Below are 21,978 nucleotides of genomic sequence, written 5' to 3' on the forward strand. Positions count from 1 at the left end.
TCTCCTACAGATGCTGCATAGTCTATAGGAGCATCAAGAATTCCTTAACTTCTTTTATGCCCTTCAAAATTTTAATCTAGGGAAAGTGTTTCATGTAGCAACAAGCTGATGGTCAGTACTTTTAAAAACAAAAAGAGTTTAAGAACTCAAAAATTTTCCCCAGGGGCTGGGGTTGTGGCTCAGCGGTACAGCATTTGCCTAGCACGTGAGAGGCCCTGAGGTCTATCCTCAGCACCACATAAAATAAATAAATGAAATAAAGGTATTGTGTCCAACTACAACTAAAAGATAAATATTTTTTAAAATTTCCCTATTTTCAGAAATACTTTGGAAGTATTTGTGAGCTAGTATTTCTTTAAAGAAATTAAGAAATTCACCATAAATGTACTTTCTACTACATATTTTAAAAGACATTTGAGCACTATAAAACATACGTAACTAAAAATTGCAAAGGACAGAGGTCAACTTTCCTAACTTTAAAGTTCAGATATTGAATATTTCCCTATAAAAGTAACTAATCCAAACTGAAAATTCAACAAATTTGTATCATCATTCTTTTTCATTCATTAAAAACAAAGAAACAGGGGGCTGGAGATATAGCTCAGTTGGTAGAGTGCTTGCCTCGAATGCACAAGGCCCTGGGTTCAATTCCCAGCATAGCCAAACAAACAAACCAGATGTGGTGGTACAGGCTGAGGCAGGAGTACTGCAAATTCAAGGCCAGCTTCAGCAACTTAGCCAGGTTCTCAGCAACTTTTAGCAAGACTAGTTTCAAAATAAATAAAAAGGGCTAGGGATGTGGCTCGGTGGTTAAGTGCCTCTGAGTCCAATTCCCTGTACAAAAAACAAAACAAACAAGAAACAAGCAAACAACAACAAAACACCATTTAGATATGCTTCTCAAATGATGGTATCAGAATACTCTAACCTGTGTCATAGTAATCCACTTCTAATAAATAAAGTACTAAACATTTCAAGCCATTGTTTTAAAATAATCAACAATCATGGATCCAACAACATAGTGAACTGTCCTAAGACAAATTAACCTTTCACTGCAAACATAGAAATGGTGAATAAAAACAAAAAATACAAGCTCAAAGAAGAAAAACAGGGAGAAGTGAAGAAGAGAGGAAAATAGGAAAGAAGGTCATAGGATAAAGAAAAAGGGGACAAGCACAAAAGAGGATTATGATATGCTATTGAAATTTCATGATTAACAAGTAACAACAGAATGTATAACAGTCTAGAGGGCTAAAAAAAGATATGAAAAGCCTATCAAATTAACAGAAATGAGTAAAGAAAATCACCAAAAACGAACATAGTAATTTAAATACATATAAGAATAATGAAATTACAAAAAATGTTACTAGACTAACTCTACAAGACAACTATAATCACAAAAATAAAGCGATTAGGCATTTACTATAACATACTCAAGTTTAAATTTCAAAATGATTAAAGGAATGAGATAAAAAATATAATTTAAATCCTAACAATATTGATTTTTCAACAAAGTACAAAGTAGGCAGCAAGAATTATTAAACTTAAAGAGGGTCAATAACAAAGAAGCTTCAATTTCTAATGTGCATACACAATTTCAAAATATAAAAAGTAAAACCTAACAGAATTCTAAGAAGAAAAAAAAAGGCATTTATTCCTGTGGTAAATTTTAACACATTTGTCTCATATATAACAGGTAATATTTTAATTCAATCTGAGACCCAGAAGGGGTAAAACTAGTAAGTATACAAAAGATCTGAACAACACAAAATAGCACTTTACATATAAAACTCTAAATCCAGCAGTTGAAAGTATCCTTTTTATGCAAAAATGAATTATTGACAAAAACTGAATAAAGACACAAATTAGACAAAATACCAAGAATATCAGTACATACTATACTCTGATCAAAATGAAATAAAATTAAGCACACTACCTTAAGCTAACCCCCATAAAAAGGGAGGAGATTGCTAGAAAGCAGTTTAGGTAACAGTCACAATCATTCATACAACCCAAGAGCCATTAGACTAGAAAACCTCACAATTCATAGAGCATTTGGTAGATTAATAAGGAAGGTATTGCCTCAGGAGAGAAAATAATTAGCCTTAGACTGATCATTACTTCAGAGTCATCATAAAGGCAAAATGCAAAAGGATCACACTATTTCCAAATAACTGCAACCTACAATGAAGTTCAAGGAAATTTTTAGATATACAAAACATCCAGGTCTCAACAAGGTATACTTGTATAAATCCTTATACTTGTATATCTTGTATACACTGATATAATTATATACCATGTTATCAGATATACAATTAAAGATTACCAGATATTCAAAGAAGCAGAAAAACATAACTCATAATGAAGAGAATAATTAGCAAATCAAATTCAAACCAGAACTGCCAAAAATGTTAGAATGAGCACAAAAAGGCATTAAAATAGTTATCATAACTGTCTTCCCCACATGTTCAAAAAGCTGAGATGGAAGACACACAAAAAATGTAAGACTAAGGCTGGGGTGGTGGCTCAGTGGTAGAGTGCTTGGCTGGCATGTGTGAGGCACTGGGTTCGATTTTCAGCACTGCATATAAGTGAATGAATAAAATAAAGGTCCATCAAAATCTAAAAAAAGAAAATATTTTTAAAAAAATGTAAGACCCAATTCCAATTTCTATTTTTTTACACTTTTTAAATTACAATATTTGTTTTATACCTTATTTATTTTTAATATTTATTTTTTGGTTGTAGTTGGACACAATACCTTTATTTTATTTATTTATTTTTATGTGGTGATGAGGATGGAAACCAGCGCTTTCACACATGCTAGGCGAGTGCTCTACCACTGAGTCACAACCCCAGTCCCCCAATTCCAATTTTTTTGGGTTAAAAACTAATGTCTAGGGTAAAAAGTAAAACTAGATAGAAAGAACAGCAGATTGACACTTTAGAAGAAAAGATAAATGAATTTGAAGAGACAGCAATAGAAATTATTTGGGCTGGGGTTATGGCTCAACGGTACAGTGCATGCCCTACTCGCACGAGGCCCTGGGTTCAATCCACAGCACCACATAAAAATAAATAAGTAAAAGATATTGTATCCAAAAAAAAAAAGAAAAGAAAAGCATACAAATGAATTGTGAAGACAAGTAGTGTAATATAAAATTAACTGATTAACTCTTGAAGTGGGGGAGGGACAGAAAAATATATGGAGAAATAATGGCCCCAAATTTTCAAACCTGATGAAAATCACAAACCCAAAAAGTAAAAATTTCAAGAACAAAAAACGTGAAGAAAACCAAAGCATATCATAATCTAGTAGCTCAAAACCAATGAGAAAAATCTCAAAAGCAGCCAGAAAAAAAAAAAAAAAGACATGTTAAAAACAGTAACTGAAACAAAGATGACATCAGATGTCTCATCAGAAACAATGGAACAATATTTTGAATAAAAGTACTTAGAGGAAAAACTGCCAAACTATAATCCTATATGTAGCTAAAGATATTTTTCATAAAGGCAAACTAAAGAATATTTTCAGACATACAAAAGCTAAATTAATTAATCACCAGCAGGCCCACAAACTACCAGAACTGATAAAGTCCTCCAGACAAAATGAAGTGATGAGCAGAAATATCAATCTACATAAAGGCACTTAAAACGGTAACAAAAACCTTTTCAAAGACAAATGACTGTTTAAACAAAATAACAATGCACTGTGGAGTTTATAAGAGAAAAAAGTAAAAAATGAAAATAAAAGCATACAGATCAGGAGGAGGAAATTGGAAGGACACTATCAAAAGATTTTTATTCTATATGAAAAATAGTATAATCATAGTGGAGGTAGACTGTGATGTGTTAAAGATACATATACTATATATATTAAAATAATAAAGGTAATGGTAATAAGCCAAAAAGAAGGTAGTACAAAATCACAAACAACACTTGATTAATCTAAACAAAGTCAGAAAAAGAGAAATCAATGATCAGATAAAATGAATGAAAAACAAATTTTAGATGAATAAACTGGCAGAGACTCACAGACTAGATTTTTTTAAAAAAAGCAAGTCCCAACTATATGCTACAAGAAATACAAATTGAACACTTACATTTAAATCTATGCAGCTCATTGTATGATAGCTATGTCTCAGTAAGACTGTTAAAAAATCTAACAATTACTTAATATTGATTCAAGACTATTTCTATCTATTGCAGGTACAAATGAAACCATATTCTTAGCACCACAAAGAAAATAGGGCTGGGGATGTGGCTCAAGCGGTAGAGTGCTCGCCTGGCATGCGTGGGGCGCTGGGTTCGATCCTCAGCACCACATACAAATAAAATAAAGATGTTGTGTCCACCGAAAACTAACTAACTATATATATATATATATATATATATATATATTAAAAAATTCTCTCTCTAAAAAAATAAAATAAAGTCATTCTATCCATCTACAACTACAAAATAAATAAATAAAATAAAAATATAACCAAAATAAATGAATAAGAAGAAAAACTGGAAACCAAGGTATTAATAGGGGACTGAAAACTGACAAATTCCTGGGAATATAGAAGTTCACACACATGCCTAGAGTTATGAGCAAACTCAGGAATGATTAGAGAAGACTCTAAACTCTCACTTCTGGGTGACATTAAGAGTCCATAGAAGCAGGAAATGAAGACTAAGGCAGAATTGTAAACTGGTTGAATGCCACAATACACATACACAGTCCTTTGGCAAAGACTGGAAGACTTACTGATTCCAAGTTTGTAATGAAATCTCAATCCAATCACTAACTGACCACTAAGTTGAATGAGTAAAGAATTCAGTAGTAATATAAACAAAGACTACAAAAATTATTTTAGTAAACTCATTAAAGGAACAAAGAGCAACAACAACAAATAAAAACAACAAACCTTAAAAAGGAGGGGAAATCTGGTTTCCATAGTTGCCATATTTTATTATTTTAAAATGTCAAGTCAGAAAATATCCCTCACGCACAGGCACTGGACTTACTAGACAAACACTATAAACCATCTCTTAAATGTCAAAAATCTAAAGAAAAGCATGTCTAAAATACATGCTACTAAAGGAAAGTATAAGATGGCCTCTCACCAAATAGAGAATATCAAAATGACACAAAACTTTTTTAAAAGAAGAACTTAAAAAATATAATTTTTTAAAAAGTATAATAATTAAAATAAAAATTCACTGAAAAAGTTCAATAGTACACTTGAACTGGAAAATAAAAACATCATATTAAGATTAAATTAGGAGGAGGAAACAACAAACAAACTAACTTCAAAGAAAAGCTCAGAGCCTGGGTGAATGCTACCAATTCTTCCATAAACTAGAGAACACTTTTCAATTCATTCTATGAAAACTATTACAAAGAAACTACAGGCCACTATCCTTTTTGATTTAAAATGTAAAAATCCTCAAAAAAAATAGTAGCAAACCAAATCCAGAGAGTTATAAAAAGGATAATGCCCCATGACCAGGTTGAATGTAAGGTTGATGAAAAAAAAAATCAGTCAATGTAATAGGCCATATTAATATGAAGGTCAAAACTCACGTGATAATCTCAATATATTGACATGGGAAAGGCATTTAACAAAATCAAACATCATTCCATGCTAAAGACACTAAAAAAACTAGAAATAGAAAGGCATTCCTTTAATCTGATAAGGTCATCTATTAAAAAAAAAACTAACATCATGCTAAGTGGTGAAAGACTGAATACCCCTAAAAACATAAATAAAACAAAGATAATCTCCTTTGTCATTTTTATTTAACATTATACTAGAGATTCTAGCCAAGGCAATTACACATGAAAAAGAAAAGCCTCACAAACTGTAAAGATGTTTAGTATCTCTATCCACAAATATCATGATTTTGTATACAGAATACCTTAAGGAACCAAAACCAGCTCCACTAGTGCTAACAAGTTCAATCATGTTGCAGAATATCAATATGCAAAATCAATTATATTTCTATATACTAGTATTGAGGAATCCATAATCCAAACATGAAATTAAACAAGAATAAGATATTCAAATTATCAAAAGGACTGCAAGACTTGTATGTTAAATACTATGAAATATGAAATATTATTGGAAGAAATTATATTTATTATATTACATTATATTATATTATATTATACTACTGGAAGAAATAAGATCAAAATAAATTGAGACATTCTATGTTCATAAATAAGACTTTGTACTGTTAAGGTAGCAATAGTTCCCAAATTTTATAAAGATTCAGTGTCATTTCTAATCAAATCCCCATAGGCTTTTTTGTAGAAATTGAGAAGCTGATTTTAAAATTAATTAGAAAATGCAAGGATCCCAGAATAGTCAAAACAATCTTTGAAAAGAACAATAAAGCTGGAGAGCTGACAGTAATTAAGATAATGTGGTACTGGGTTAAAGACAGACATATAGAGCTGGGCATGGTTGCATATGCCTGTAATCCTAGTGGCTCAGGAAGCTGAGGCAGGAGAATCACAAGTTTGATGACAACCTATCTCAAAATAAAAAATAAAAAGAGTTGGGGATATACCTCAGTGGTTAAGCATTCCTGGGTTCAATCTCTATTACCCGCCTCCCCCCAAAAAAGGACGAACATACACAACAATAAGCTGAGTTGAGAATACAGCAATAAACCCTTAAATTTGTCAATTATTTTTTATGAGGAGCAAGACAACTCAATGGGGGGCAAAAAATAGTCTTTTCTATTAATTTATTTATTGTAAAGGACTGGTATATTGAACTGGAGTTAATCAACTAAAACAAAATATTTGTCCTTCACAGACAGTTTGAGAGGCAGTATCAACACAATAGGAAAAAAAAAAGTGAAAAGCACCTGGATTAGTCTATACCCATTCAATAAGACAGTCCCACTAAGGATCAATATAAGAAAGATCCAGCTCATCATCTCTAATTTTCACTCTTCTTTTAAAGCAAAAAAAAAAAAAAAATCATGAGACAATAGTTAAGATCATCATATTCAAGTACAGTCAGTATCTAGGGAATTCGTTCACAGGCACAAATGTCACAGTATTGTCAAACCAAAATAAACTTCTCAACATACTCTATGTATATACTTAACTTGTTGCAGATCTGTATTAATAGTAAATTAGAGTCACTCTGCAGACTCTCCTTTGCTAGTAAATAAAAATTCTGAGGTTGAGGCCTGATAAATATTATGTTTGAAAAGTTTGGAGGACCACTGCCTTCTGCTGTCCTGTATTCATGTCTGTGCTCCTACCCTTACCTTCACCCAAACTGCTCTTCTTTCACTTCATCCTATTGAAATTCTAATTACCTTTCAAGGAACAGCTGCCCATGAAGTCCCTATAAAGCATTCTACAGGTACTCATTTAGATATGATTATTTTATATGCATAATTCATTTCATATTTAACATGATTCACTTTTACTATACCATAAACTCCCTTACTCTTCTGCGGTTACTCAAAATACCACAAATATTCAAATGGTTGCTCGGATTCGTCATTTTTAGATTTTCAAAGATAGAGACAAGAATAGATGGTTATTTTTCTTAAATACACTTAGTAAGAAATGACAATTTGTAGGAAGTGGCTTACAGTGGCTTTATAATCTTCTTGCCTCTAGAAGGTCCCAAGAACAATTGATGGAAAAGGGAAGATGACTGGGAACCATTAAGCTACTGACTTAAAAGAATTTAGACAATGACAACAAATTTGGGTAACATAACACACCTTTTATCCTAGCTATTCTCTGTTATGTTTGAATGGAGAGGGAAAAAGTAATAGTTGCTAAGTGACTTCCTTGAATTTATGTGATATAAAACGCCAACAGTAAATTTCCTTTTCTTTCATTCATTTATTTTTCATTTGTTTTCCAACATCTAATTTTATCATTTTCTAATTTACTCATTTTTAATAGACGACAGACCAAAATACAAAATCTAAACTATCATCAAGATCATTCAAGAGCTGGGGAGTTGGTAAAGTTGGTAGAGTACTTGTCTCACATTCACAAGGCCCTGGGCTCAATCCCCAGCCACCATAGGGGGAAAAAAGGGGGGGAGCGGGGGGAATCATTCAATAGTTTCAATTTCTGTTCAATTCACTCTTTTTTTTAAAGTTTTTTTAAATATAACTTTATTTTTTTAATTTATTTTTATATGTGGAACTCAGGATCGAACCCAGTACCTCAGTGGTACTAGGCAGGCACCTATAAAATTAAACTACTTTAATGTTATAGGCAAGTAAATTGAAGATCAGAGTATTTAAGTAAATAATATAGCTGAATTCAGAATCCAATCTTCTGAGTTTCTCTTCTATATCCCTCTGCTTCCAATTTATTTAGTACTCATGTCTTTTTGAGGATTAAAATTACTATCCACCAAAGAAGGCTACTGCAATGATTAAGTCAAGTAATACATGTAAAATGCTTGGACCCTGCCACTACAAGGGGTCGAAAATATTAACTATTATTACCAATATACAACTACTGCCATCTATAAAAATGCTCACTGCTAAAAATTTCCCAAAGAAGAGATGGAACTGTATCTGAAAAGCACTTTGTATTCTCACAAAAAAGTCTAATATTTAGTAATTATTAAGGAATTTGGGAAGTGTAGCTCAGTAGAAAGGCTCTGGGTTCAATTCCCAGCACTTATTAAAAAAGCGGAGGGGGGGGGGAGTTGTGGCTCAGTGGTAGAGTGTTTGCATAGCATGCGTGAGGCACTGGGTTTGATCCCCAGCACTACATACAAATAAACAAATAAAATAAAGGTACCGTGTCCATCTACAACTAAAAAGAATTTAAAAGAAAAAAGTGAACAGTTCCTGAGAATCATAATATTCAAGTATGAGAACATACCTAAATTCTAAAATTCCTATATAATGAATATTTAAATGGGTTCAAAATTTTCACTATTTTAAAACCCTAAAGTGATCACGACACTTATCTATTTATTTTCTCAGAATAAATACTGAGAAATGGAAATGCAGGTTTCAAAAGATATGTGCACATTTTAAATTTTGATACTTAACCTGCCCTTCAATTTATATTCCCTTAGCATGTTGGTTTCCACATATTTTGACAACATACTTTTAAAATCTTTTCCAAGTTTTATATTTACAACAGTCCATAAACTAAGGAAATTATCTCTTAAAACACATTGCAAATGTTTTTGGTTTGCTATTTGTCTTCCAACTCTGCTAATGATGGGTTTTAGTTTTAAAATGTACAATGTTTCACATAGACATATTTCTCAAAATTTCCTTGATGATTTATAGCTATCACATAAATTTTAAGAGTAGTCTTCCCCAACCAATATTATTAAATACTTGCCTATTTTTTTCCTTCTAGTCCTTTAAGGTTTTTCCATTTTCTAGTGAAGAATCTGAACCACTCAGAATTTATCTGTTACAAAAGTAGTAATCAACATGTTTTTAGAAGAGCATTGTTTCTTCCTAATCTTTGTCTAAAATCTATTGTACATTATTGGTCACATGAGTTCCTTCTGTAACAAGCAGAACAAACATCCTTATTAAATTTAACATTCTTTTTAAATGTAACTGTTCTTGACTGTATTAGTAAGGTGTGCAAAAACCTTTCTTAAAGAAAAGTATAAAAACTTTAATTTATAAACTTTGTAGACCCTAAGTAAATAAATATAAACTTGTTTAGAAAAGGAAGATTGGATAACTTACAGATGTTAATGTAAAGCTATAGATTCATTTTGTAACCCAATTTAAAGAAATCTAACTATATCATTCATGGAATTTAATTAGCTGATTTTCAAATTTATATGGAAAGCTAAAAGGCCAAAAAAGACAAGAGAGAAGGGCTGGGATTGTGGCTCAGCAGTAGAGCGCGTGGCAGGACCCGGGTTCGATCCTCAGGACCACATAAAAATAAAGGCATTGTGTTGTGTTCATCTACACCTAAAAAAATAAATATTAAAAAAAAAGACAAGAGAGGGCTAGCTTAACATGTGAGAGGCGTTGGGTTCGATCCACAGCACCACATAAAAATAAATAAATAAAGGTATTATGTCCAACTTAAAAAAAAAAAAAAAGGCAAGCAACTGGGATTGATGTCAACAAATTACAGCCACAAATTTGGTAGCTTAAGAAAATATTAAAAACTTACCCTTTGGGCTAGGGATGAAACTCAGGAAGAACATCCACCTAGTATGCATGAGACCTTAGTTCTATCCCCAACACTACACACACAAACAAACCAAACCAACAAAAACCCCTCATTTTCTCAAAGACCAGAGTCTGGAATCCGTATGACTGGGCTCAAATCCAGACACTAGAAGAATCACACTTCCTCTGGAAGCGAGTGAAGAATCTGTTATTCACCTCTTCCAACTTCTGGGAGCTGTTGGCATTACTTGGCTAGTGTAATGTACTTGTAACTCCAATCTTCCAGAAGAGCATAATTTTAAATCTTTTTCTGTTCTGTCTTCACAGAGTACCTTCTCCTGGTTGTCTTATTTACAGGCCAGTTCATTTTGTTAAATGGTGGAGGCAAGGGTGGGTAGAGAATAAGAGTGGTATACTTTAGAGCTAATATGTTGAGCTCATCAGGATATAAATTTCTTAAAAATTTGGTGTCATGTTAAGTGGTGATAAAAATTTCTTTCAACAGTGGGGGAGATTATCTAATATCTGCCATAAAATCATACACATTTTTCAATTAATGTCCTGTTTTTATTTGCTTATTTTTTTAATTCTACAGACTTAGTTACTTAACCAATTTTTTTTTTTAAACACAGATTCTTAAGACAACTCAAAGGTTTCTTTCAGATCAGAATACTGATTTAAAATATTTTTTCTACCAGGGCCAATTGGTTGCTTACAGTTGCTCACCAACAACAATTTTGCTTTCCTTACACCAAGTATATTCATTCATGAACTGAAGAGTATTCACTGAGCGCCTAGTTATACAGCCAGGTACCATGCTGAGTCTAGAGACAGAAAGATAAAAAAGACATACTTCTGCCCTCAGGAAGATTATAAATTATAAGCATGCAAATAAATAATTATGTTGCAACAAAACAATTAAATTACTAGAGGCAAATATTCACAGTGTATAATAAGTTCCTACATCTACCTGATAAGGAAGGCTTCATCAAAGTTGTGTATAGAATTTTCCCTGAGATTTCAAAAAGAACATAAGTTTTCAGATATAAGGATAATGTGAAGGCAGTCTGGTACAGTAAATAAATATCACTAACAAAGGCACAGGCATCATGGAAAGTGATTTCTGGTTTAACGTTTAAGTGTAAAGTACCAGAGAAGGATAACAAGGGATTGAAGAAGATAATGTGGTAGAAAAGATGATGTTAGAACACTGATCTAAGATGTAAGTAGCATATTCAAGTGGACATTCTGGTCTAGAATTTAAGTGACAAATCAGAATTTTTAAAAAGGGCAGGGTGGGGGATAGGGGAGATTATCACTAAATAAATAAGCAGTTGAAGCCAAGGCAGTTTACCCAAGGATAATATATAGATAAGAAGAAAAGAGAACTTATGCACAGAACACTAAAAAACACCAATACTGAAAGGAGGATTTATTTGGGTTTCTTAAGAAAAGTCTGCAAAAGGGAAATTGATTGAATGTAATGGTAGTGAGGTTATTAAATTTAAGAATATCAAATACGGGCACAGTGGCAGATGCCCGTAATCCCAATGGTTTAGGAGGCTGAAGCCCTAAGCAACTTAGTGAGACCCTATTTCAAAAATAAAAAAATAAAAAGGGCTATAGATGTAGCTTAGTGGTATCATGCCCCTGGGTTCAATCTCCTGTACTAAAACAACAACAAAAAAAACCACAAATATGGACAGGCTGGGGCTATAGTTCAATGGTAGAGCACCTGCCAAGTATGTGTCCTGGATTCAATCTCCAAAAAAAAAGAAAGGAAGGAAGGAAGGAAATATATCAAATATACCTACCTACTCAGAAGGTTCAGGCAGGAGCCTGATAGCAAGTTCTAGGCCAGTCTAGGCAATTTAGTGAGGCTGTCTCAAAGTTTAAAAAAAAAAAAAAAAAATTAAAGGACTGGGAATGCATGCACAAGGCCCTGGGCTCAATCTCCAGTATTGCAGAGGCACACAAGATATCAAATACAATGAACATAGGAAATTAAAAGGGTCATTTCATTATCCATTAAAGTCATTTAAGATGGTGACAAGAGAGAAAGATAAGCTAGTTCTCAAACTCCTTTATAGAATGATCAAAGGTTGAGAAATAAGAGCAGTAACAATCTGAAGGACAGCTGATCAAGTAACATATACACTAAAGATGGGGGATTTTCGGATGAGTCCAGTGGCAACAGAAGCACAATATTAACAATATTACAATAGCAGGAATGCTGACTTCTTCAGGAATGGGAGGGTATACTCCAAGGATACAAGGAAATCTGTGTCTTCAGGAGAGAATTAGAATTCAGATAAGGCATATACAACCTATGTGTTTCATTTTAACATAAAACAATGTGCTAAGTGTTTATAGGGGAAAAGGTATACATTTGCAACAGTGTCATCTACAAGTCAGTTCTATGATAACATCTGGTAGAACTTTTATTAGAGTTAAGTACTACTATATTGCTTTGTTTAAAATATGAGTCAACCATAATACTTAGTTGAGAAGAAAGGCTAAGATCAGATAATTGTCTTCAATGCAAGCTAAGGATTTTGTACTTTGCTCAATATGTGCTTCAGAAAAGACTGTGGAAGCATTGTTTAAACAGATTGGAAAGGGCAAAAGACCCTCATAGGGAGACTGATTAGTATGATTAGTAAACTGCTGTAAAAGATCAAGCAAGAAATGAAACTTTTTTTTTGGGGGGGGGGGTTGCCAGGGATTGAACCCAGGGGTATTTAATCCCTTTTAATTTTTTATTTTGAGACTGCATCTCCGAGGTTGCTTAGGGCCTTGCTAAATTTCTGAGGGTAGAATTTAGGATCTCCTGACTTAGCCTTCCGAAGTTGCTGGGACTACAAGCATGTTCCACTATACCCACCTAAAAATTTAAGGAAAAAAATGAACATATTAAATATTATAAGACCAAAGAAGTGCAGAACTTGGCTGGAGAGATATGAAAGATCCAAATGTCCCAACATCAATTTTTCTTTTTCTACCACACTGTCTTTAACCAGGAAGATGATGATGCCATTTGCCAAAATAGACAAAATAATCACCCATCTTTCTATTTTCTCTAAGATCTACTTGTATACCACGGATATTTCAGTAAGAAGAGACTTTAGAACTAACATACGAACACATATACATGACACACAAATTGTAACTGATATGAATTAAGAAAAAAATGTTTCAATCAAAACAAACAAAGAAGGATGCTTTCTTTTCTAAGAAACATAACATGTTTCTCTTTTCACCTTAGCTGACAGGAAATCTAAGAACCAAATTCAATGCCTTTTAGTTGTAATCAGCTCATCTCTGGAACCTGATAATGTTTCTTTCTTTGAACAGTGGCTACTCAGTTCTTGTTTATCATTAATTGTTCATTCCATATTTTATTTAGTTCAATGAGCCAAGTATAATTCTTTAGGTGCAATAAAATCCTTAATAGATGAAATGTTAATGCAAAACTGACTTATAGTATTTGAAACAGTTTGTTCTAGTAAGCAGATTAATTGGTAATGTTGTTTATAACAATAATCTGCACAGTAAATCATTTCTTCATAAATACATAAGTATGAAGTAATTCAATGAAGTCAAAATAATTTTTCAAATTAGTGAGTTTCAAGTTAAAGAATAAATATCAAAGACAAAAACAAAAAAGCATGTAAAAGATCAATGTCATACATAGGATTACTTACTAAAACTGCTTATCAAACTTTTAAAAATAGAAAAGGATATACCAAATTAGCTTATTTTTATAAGCAGGTTATAGTTCAAACATTCCCAAATACAAGCATGAATATATTCGGACTGAGAAAGACAGATATTTTTCACTAATCAATTTATGATAACAAATTTCTACTCTAAATACAAAAAAGTAAAAAATGGGAACCAAGTGGCTGTGTATGAGCCAATTTTAGTCTCTTCACTTAAGAGAACCTTTTATTATTACCATCTGATGTCCAGTGTGTTGAAAACTGCTGTTTCTTGGTTTTTCCTTTGTTTTTCAGAAAAAGACATGGATATCAGGTGAGCAGAGTGATGACTCAGAGGTGACAAATAAACAAGGTGTGCCCTATGACCACTCCAGCTTACTGCCTTAAGAGAGTTTCCAAACCATGGTGAAAGAAAAGGGAATCTAGGTGGAGCCAATGGATTCCATGAGTTGAGAAAATGGAGCTGAGCATTCAGGAAGACCAAGGCAATGAGAGTTCAAAGGACAGAGCACCGAAGAGGAGACTGGTTACACTCAGTGAGAACCAAGAAACTGAAGAGGATCCCCTTCAAGTATGATCACAGTATACCTGTAAGGAATCTAAGACAAAGAAAGAACCATGTAAAAGATTTATAGGTAACAGTACCAAGTGCTCACACAGGGACAGGAACAGTGCCTGTTTCCAAGAACTGGACTTCAAAACAAAACAAAACCTCCTAATGTCTGTGGTGATAGATAGGATGCTTAAGAAGGTACTCATATCATAGCAGACAATTATTAATCTTTAGATAGATCCACCCAACAAATAAGAAAAGCAAGACCCACAATGATCAAATTATTTCCAAGTAATCTAACTGCACCCTAAAAAATGGCTCAAAAATATATAGTAATACAAAAATACCCAGAAGTATTTAAGCAGATCTTAAAATTAGCAGAGAAATGTGCTAAATCATTTTAATACCTATTCCATATATTCAAAAGTTAAGAGGACATATAATAGGTGACATTTTTTTTAAAACTTCCTCAAAACTGAATGTGGTACTGCACACTTGCAATCCCAGCACTTGGGATGTTGAGGCAAGAGGACCATTTGAGGCCACAAATTTGTGACCAATCTGGGCAACATAATACTGAGTAAAAAAACCTGTCTCAAAAAATTAAAAATTATGAGATGAAAAATTAACTAGATGGGATTAATGGCAGATTTTATATGTAGCAGGAAAAAAATGAGTGAATTTAAAACATCAATAAAAAGAGAATTCAAGAAAATAATAAAAAATAAAAAAGAATTCAAAAAGAATATCAGTGAACTATGACACTTTCCAATACACTACTTTCCCTTTCCTGTGATGCTGGGGATCCATGCTAGGCAAGTGCTTTTATCACTTAGCAACAACTCCAGTCCCTAATACTTTCTTTTTTTTTGTAGATGGACACAATACCTTCATTTTATTTATTTATTTTTATGTGGTACTGAGTATCAAACACTGTGGTGAGCCGTTTCTGTGTACTGTGGCCGCCATTACAAGATGGCGCTGATAAGCGCCGTGGCCTGTGATATACAACTCCTTATTTTGGGAGAGTTGGCACGTAGCTGTAAATCACCCTATGAGAAAGATCCACGTGGCAGTTGTGCATTGGGGCTTTATCTGCTTTATTAAGGCTGGGGCACGTAGCAGGAGTAGTAGTGGTAGTAGTAGTAGTAGTAGTAGTAGTAGTAGGAGTAGTAGTAGTAGGAGTAGCAGTAGAAGTAGCAGTAGGAGTAGTAGTAGAAGCTAGTAGACATGTCAAAATAAAGGCCTGAATAAACTGCTGAAGGAAGAATCCTGTGTCGTGTTTCCTTTGCTGGCGAGGGGACGCGGCAAAACCCAGTGGCTCACATGTGCTAGTTAAGCACTCTACTATTGAGCTACAACCCCAATCCCCCCTAATATTTTAATATGCTAATTTAATACTAATATTTTCCAATATACTAATAAACAAAGTTCTAAAAAGAAAGGGAGATATAAGTGAAAAAAATGATGGCCAGGCAGAGAGTAATGGCACATGCCTGTAATCCTAGCACCTCAGGAGGCTGAGGCAGAAGGATAAAAGTCAGCCTCAGCAAAAGTAAGGCACTAAGCAACTAAGTGAGATCTAAATAATGTACAAAACAGGGATGGGGATGTGGTTCAGTGGTCCGAGTGCCCATAAATTCAATCCCTCCCTCCCCCCAAAAACAGATGGCCAAAATTTTTCCAAACTTGTTGAGAACTATTTATAAGCTGAAAAAAAACAAAATGTTAAGATAATGAAAAGACAACTCAAACTGGGGAAAAAAAACTTTGCAAATTACTGATCTGATAAAACATTTGTATACAGGGGCTGCTCAATGGTAAAGCATTTGTCTAAAGTGCCTAGAACTTCCAAATTCCTAATAATCCAAAAAGCTTAATGACCCTCAAGCCAAGAAATATGAAGAAAACTAATCAAATTATATCATAAGTGAATTGCTCAAAACCAGTGAAGAGAAAATCTTAAAAGCAGCCAGATGAAAAAAAATGATGCTACATAGAATAAGATACAGATGATTGATAGAAGACTTCTTATCAGAAACAATGCGAACAAAAGACAGTGGAATAAACTCTTTAAAACACAAAGGAAAAAAATCATCAAGCTAGAATTCTAGACAAAGCAAATATATCGTTCAATAAAGAAGGCAAAGACATTTTCAAACAAAGTATAAAGAGTCCATCACCAACAATCACTGCAGAAGAAATGTTAAAGTCTTTCTAGCACAAACAAAATTATACTGAACAGAATATATATCTATGCAAAGGAATGCAGAGGAAAATGAATATGGGAATGAAAAGGAAAATGAATGTTATACTAAATGGGTAAATATATAAGACTTTTTAATCATTTAAAAATCTTTAAAAGATAGCTACTTATTTAAGTAAACTGTATGACAACTAAAGTTTAAAGGCTCCAGAAAGAAATAGAAGTAAGGAGATCCAACATGGCGGCCGGCGAGCAGGCAGCATTTTCTATACCTCCGCAGTAACGGGATCAGAGAGACACATAAATACACTTGCATGGGACATGCTGAGGAACTTCTAACAATTTTCCACTGAAAGGAGACCTGCCGATAACTAGTAAGTCTGTGGGAGGGGTCAGTTGGTCCCAGGCGAGTGAATCTCCGCAACGCGGATCAGGGTCACAATCCCGCCTGCCGCCGCTGAACTGCAGCGAACATAGGAACCTACTGGGCCCCGCAGGCCTGAGTCCCTGAACTGACTCTAGCGGCTTGGTGCTAGGATCCACACTCCAAACACCCCACCCCACCCCCAGCCAGTTCGGAGCAAAGCGGACCAGGGACACAACCCCGCGGGCTGGCCACGGGCGGCAGCCAGACTGGGCCCCGCAGGCTTGAGTCTGTGAAGGGCCTCTGGCGGTCCAGCGATAGGATCCACATTCCTACCACCCCACCCCCAGCCGGCTCGGTGCAAGGCAGATCAGGGACACAATCCCGCCGGCCGCCCCTGAACTGCAGCGAACATAGGAACCTACTGGGCCCCGCAGGCCTGAGTCTGTGAACTGACTCTAGCGGCTTGGTGCTAGGATCCACACTCCTAACACCCCACCCCACCCCCAGCCAGTTCGGAGCAAAGCGGACCAGGGACACAACCCCGCGGGCTGGCCACGGGCGGCGGCCAGACTGGGCCCCGCAGGCTTGAGTCTGTGAACGGCCTCTGGCGGTCCAGCGATAGGATCCACATTCCTACCACCCCACCCCCAGCCGGCTCGGTGCATCTCAGATCAGGGACACAATCCCGCCGGCCGCCGCTGAACTGCAGCGAACATAGGAACCTACTGGGCCCCGCAGGCCTGAATCTGTGAACTGACTCTAGCGGCTTGGTGCTAGGATCCACACTCCTAACACCCCACCCCACCCCCAGCCAGTTCGGAGCAAAGCGGACCAGGGACACAACCCCGCCGGCTGGCCAGGGGCAGCGGCCAGACTGGGCCCCGCAGGCTTGAGTCTGTGAACGGCCTCTGGCGGTCCAACGATAGGATCCACATTCCTACCACCCCACCCCCAGCCGGCTCGGTGCAAGGCAGATCAGGGACACAATCCCGCCGGCCGCCCCTGAACTGCAGCGAACATAGGAACCTACTGGGCCCCGCAGGCCTGAGTCTGTGAACTGACTCTAGCGGCTTGGTGCTAGGATCCACACTCCTAACACCCCACCCCACCCCCAGCCAGTTCGGAGCAAAGCGGACCAGGGACACAACCCCGCGGGCTGGCCACGGGCGGCGGCCAGACTGGGCCCCGCAGGCGATAGGATCTGTGAAGGGATCTGACTCAAGTCTGTGAAGGGCCTCTGGCGGTCCAGCGATAGGATCCACATTCCTACCACCCCACCCCCAGCCGGCTCGGTGCATCGCAGATCAGGGACACAATCCCGCCGGCCGCCGCTGAACTGCAGCGAACATAGGAACCTACTGGGCCCCGCAGGCCTGAATCTGTGAACTGACTCTAGTGGCTTGGTGCTAGGATCCACACTCCTAACACCCCACCCCACCCCCAGCCAGTTCGGAGCAAAGCGGACCAGGGACACAACCCCGCCGGCCGGCCACGGGCGGCGGCCAGACTGGGCCCCGCAGGCTTGAATCTGTGAAGGGCCTCTGGCGGTCCAGCGATAGGATCCACATTCCTACCACCCCACCCCCAGCCGGCTCGGTGCATCTCAGATCAGGGACACAATCCCGCCAGCCGCCGCTGAACTGCAGCGAACATAGGAACCTACTGGGCCCCGCAGGCCTGAATCTGTGAACTGACTCTAGCGGCTTGGTGCTAGGATCCACACTCCTAACACCCCACCCCACCCCCAGCCAGTTCGGAGCAAAGCGGACCAGGGACACAACCCCGGCGGCCAGACTGGGCCCCCCAGGCTTGAGTCTGTGAAGGGCCTCTGGCGGTCCAGCGATAGGATCCACATTCCTACCACCCCACCCCCAGCCGGCTCGGTGCATCGCAGATCAGGGACACAATCCCGCCGGCCGCCGCTGAACTGCAGCGAACATAGGAACCTACTGGTCCCCGCAGGCCTGAATCTGTGAACTGACTCTAGCGGCTTGGTGTTAGGATCCACACTCCTAACACCCCACCCCACCCCCAGCCAGTTCGGAGCAAAGCGGACCAGGGACACAACCCCGCCGGCTGGCCAGGGGCAGCGGCCAGACTGGGCCCCGCAGGCTTGAGTCTGTGAAGGGCCTCTGGCGGTCCAGCGATAGGATCCACATTCCTACCACCCCACCCCCAGCCGGCTCGGTGCAAGGCAGATCAGGGACACAATCCCGCCGGCCGCCGCTGAACTGCAGCGAACATAGGAACCTACTGGGCCCCGCAGGCCTGAGTCTGTGAACTGACTCTAGCGGCTTGGTGCTAGGATCCACACTCCTAACACCCCACCCCACCCCCAGCCAGTTCGGAGCAAGCGGACCAGGGACACAACCCCGCCGGCCGCGGGCGGAGGCCAGACTGGGCCCCACAGGCTTGAGTCTGTGAACGGCCTCCGGCGGTCCAGCAATAGGATCCACATTCCTACCACCCCACCCCACCCCCAGCCGGCTTGGAGGCGGCCAGACCAGGCTCCGCAGGCCTGAGTCTGTGAAGTGCCTCTAGCGGTTTGGCGCTAGGACTTTGGCAGCGCTTAGTGCTGAGTTCCAGCTTTCAGACAGAGGAGAGAAGCGGTCCAGTTGGGTTCCAGACACCGGTCGGACCACAGAGGAGGACAGCAGCCGCCATTTCGGAGAGATGATGTAATCATCCCCATGTTCTATTGATCTCAGCTCATCCAGCGACGGAACAGGTGATTTCAGGCTGGTAGTTGCCTGCGTCTAGCAGACAGATTTCTAGCTCAGGCTCGGGACTGGGGATCTTGTGGAGAATACTCCTAGAGGCTCATGCCTGGCAAGGCGTGTACCGGGCACTGAGCAGCTGGATTCTGGTTCCCGGGGCTAACCTGGCCCAGGTCTGAGGAAACTGCGGAGACTGCCGGTGGAGGCCAGCTCCAAGTGGAGCGTGCGCTGAGCTAGGGGCGACTGGGTTCTGACTCCCGGAACAGTTTTGGCCCGGGGCTAGGGAACCCGTGGGGGTCGCTCGCTGGAGCCAGCTCCCAGCGGAGAGTGTATCGAGATAGGAGAGGCGGGTTCTGGCTACCGAAGCTGCTTTGACCCAAGGCTAGGGAACCAGCGGTGTCTGCCTCTCAGTCAGGGTCCTGTTGGGTGCTGTGGGGGCAGAGTGGAGCTTCCACCTGCACCCAGAGCAGGCCAAGTGTCCCGCCGGCGTGGTAGCATGACACCCCAAACGCAGCTGGGTCTGAAGAGAGTAGCCGCCCACGCCTAGAATAGGACCAGCGGCCCCGCGAAGCGGTAGCCAAGTAACCTCATTTGGAGTAGGGGCTGTGCAGAGCGTGCAGGCAGACCTGCGGCCCACTGGCAAGACAGGCCAGGTAGCTTGCCAGAGTGGTGGACACGTAACACCGAGGCAGTTGCGTCACACTGGTTGGAGTGGGGGCGGAGCAGGGTCGCCGCCCGGGTCCGGAGGGGGCCCAGCGACCCGTTGGAGAGGTAGTCAGGTACTCCCATTGGGAGTGGGGGCTGTGCAGAACTGTGACCCACCGGCCTAGAAGTATGCCAGCGTGGTAGACTCGTCACACCAATTGGAGTGGGGACCCAGCAGAGCCGCCACCCACATCCAGATCAGGACCTACGACCCCAGGGCGTGGTAGTTACGTTACCACAATTGGAGTGGGGGCAGAGCAAAGCCGCCTCCTGTGCCCGCAGGGGGGGCAGACCTGTGACCGATCAGCGTGATAGATAGACCACCATAATTAGAGGAGGAGCACAGCCACTACCCACCCTGCAAGGGAGACTTTCCAACTATACAAGAGCAACATAAATAAATAGGGGGTAAATTTCAAAAACACAACAGTTGCACCAAGCAGAAAGAAACGCGAGCAGTATGAAAAGACAAGGAAAGAAAGGACCACAAGCAATGCAGGTCAACTCAACTTTAGAAGAGGTAATAGCTGCAACAGATGGAATATCAGATAAAGAGTTCAGGATATATATGCTTCAGATGATCTGGAGTCTCAAGGAAGACATGAGACAGCAAAATCAGACAATGAAAGATCACATTGACAAACAAATCCAGGAAGTAAAAGATCAATTTCACAGGGAGATAGAAGTAATAAAAAACAAACAAATAGAAATTCTAGAAATGCAGGAAACAATAAACCAACTTAAAAACTCAATTGAGAATACTACCAGCAGAGTAGATCACTTAGAAGAGAGAACATCAGACAATGAAGACAAAGTATTTCAGCTGGAAAAGAACATAGACAGCTCAGCAAGTCTGCTAAGAAACCATGAGCAGAACATCCAAGAATTATGGGACAATATCAAAAGACCAAATATAAGAGTCATTGGGATACAGGAAGGCACAGAGCTCCATGCCAAAGGAATAAACAGTCTATTCAGTGAAATAATACGAGAAAACTTCCCAGAATTGAAGATTGAGACAGAATCCCAAATCCTAGAAGCCTACAGGACGCCGAATGTGCAAAATCATAAGAGATCCACACCTAGACACATTATAATGAAGATGTCCAACATACAGAATAAGGAGAGAATTTTAAAAGCTGCAAGAGAAAGAAAGCAGATTACATTTAGGGGTAAACCAATCAGGATAACAGCTGATCTCTCAACACAGACTCTGAAAGCTAGAAGATCCTGGAATAACATATTTCAAACACTGAAAGACAATGGGCTCCAACCAAGAATCATGTATCCGGCGAAATTAAGCTTCAGGTTAGAAGATGAAATTAAAACCTTCCACGATAAACAAAAGTTAAAAGAATTCGCAGCTAGAAAACCATCTCTTCAAAAAATCCTTGGCAAAACATTACAGGAAGAGGAAATGGAAACTAACATTGATAACCAACAATGGGAGGTAGGACAGTAAAGGGGGGAAAGTAGTCAAAGAGGATAACAAATCAGGTTTAGTAACATCAATAAACAATTATGGATAGAAGAACAAACCACATCTCAATAATAACCCT

At 38.7% G+C, this 21,978-nt stretch overlaps 1 protein-coding gene and 1 non-coding gene across 10 annotated transcripts in view; one reads left to right on the forward strand and one right to left on the reverse strand.

Moving 5' to 3' along the window:
• The window catches only part of Ralgapa1 (Ral GTPase activating protein catalytic subunit alpha 1), a 233,008-nt gene that overhangs the window by 199,662 nt on the left and 11,368 nt on the right, over positions 1-21,978 (reverse strand). The window lies entirely within an intron of this gene.
• Positions 587-663, forward strand: Trnas-cga (transfer RNA serine (anticodon CGA)). Its single transcript has one exon. It is a non-coding gene; the product is annotated as a tRNA-Ser (tRNA).

The sequence above is a fragment of the Urocitellus parryii genome, chromosome 6 (assembly GCF_045843805.1).
Source record: "Urocitellus parryii isolate mUroPar1 chromosome 6, mUroPar1.hap1, whole genome shotgun sequence".
NCBI lineage: Eukaryota > Metazoa > Chordata > Mammalia > Rodentia > Sciuridae > Urocitellus > Urocitellus parryii.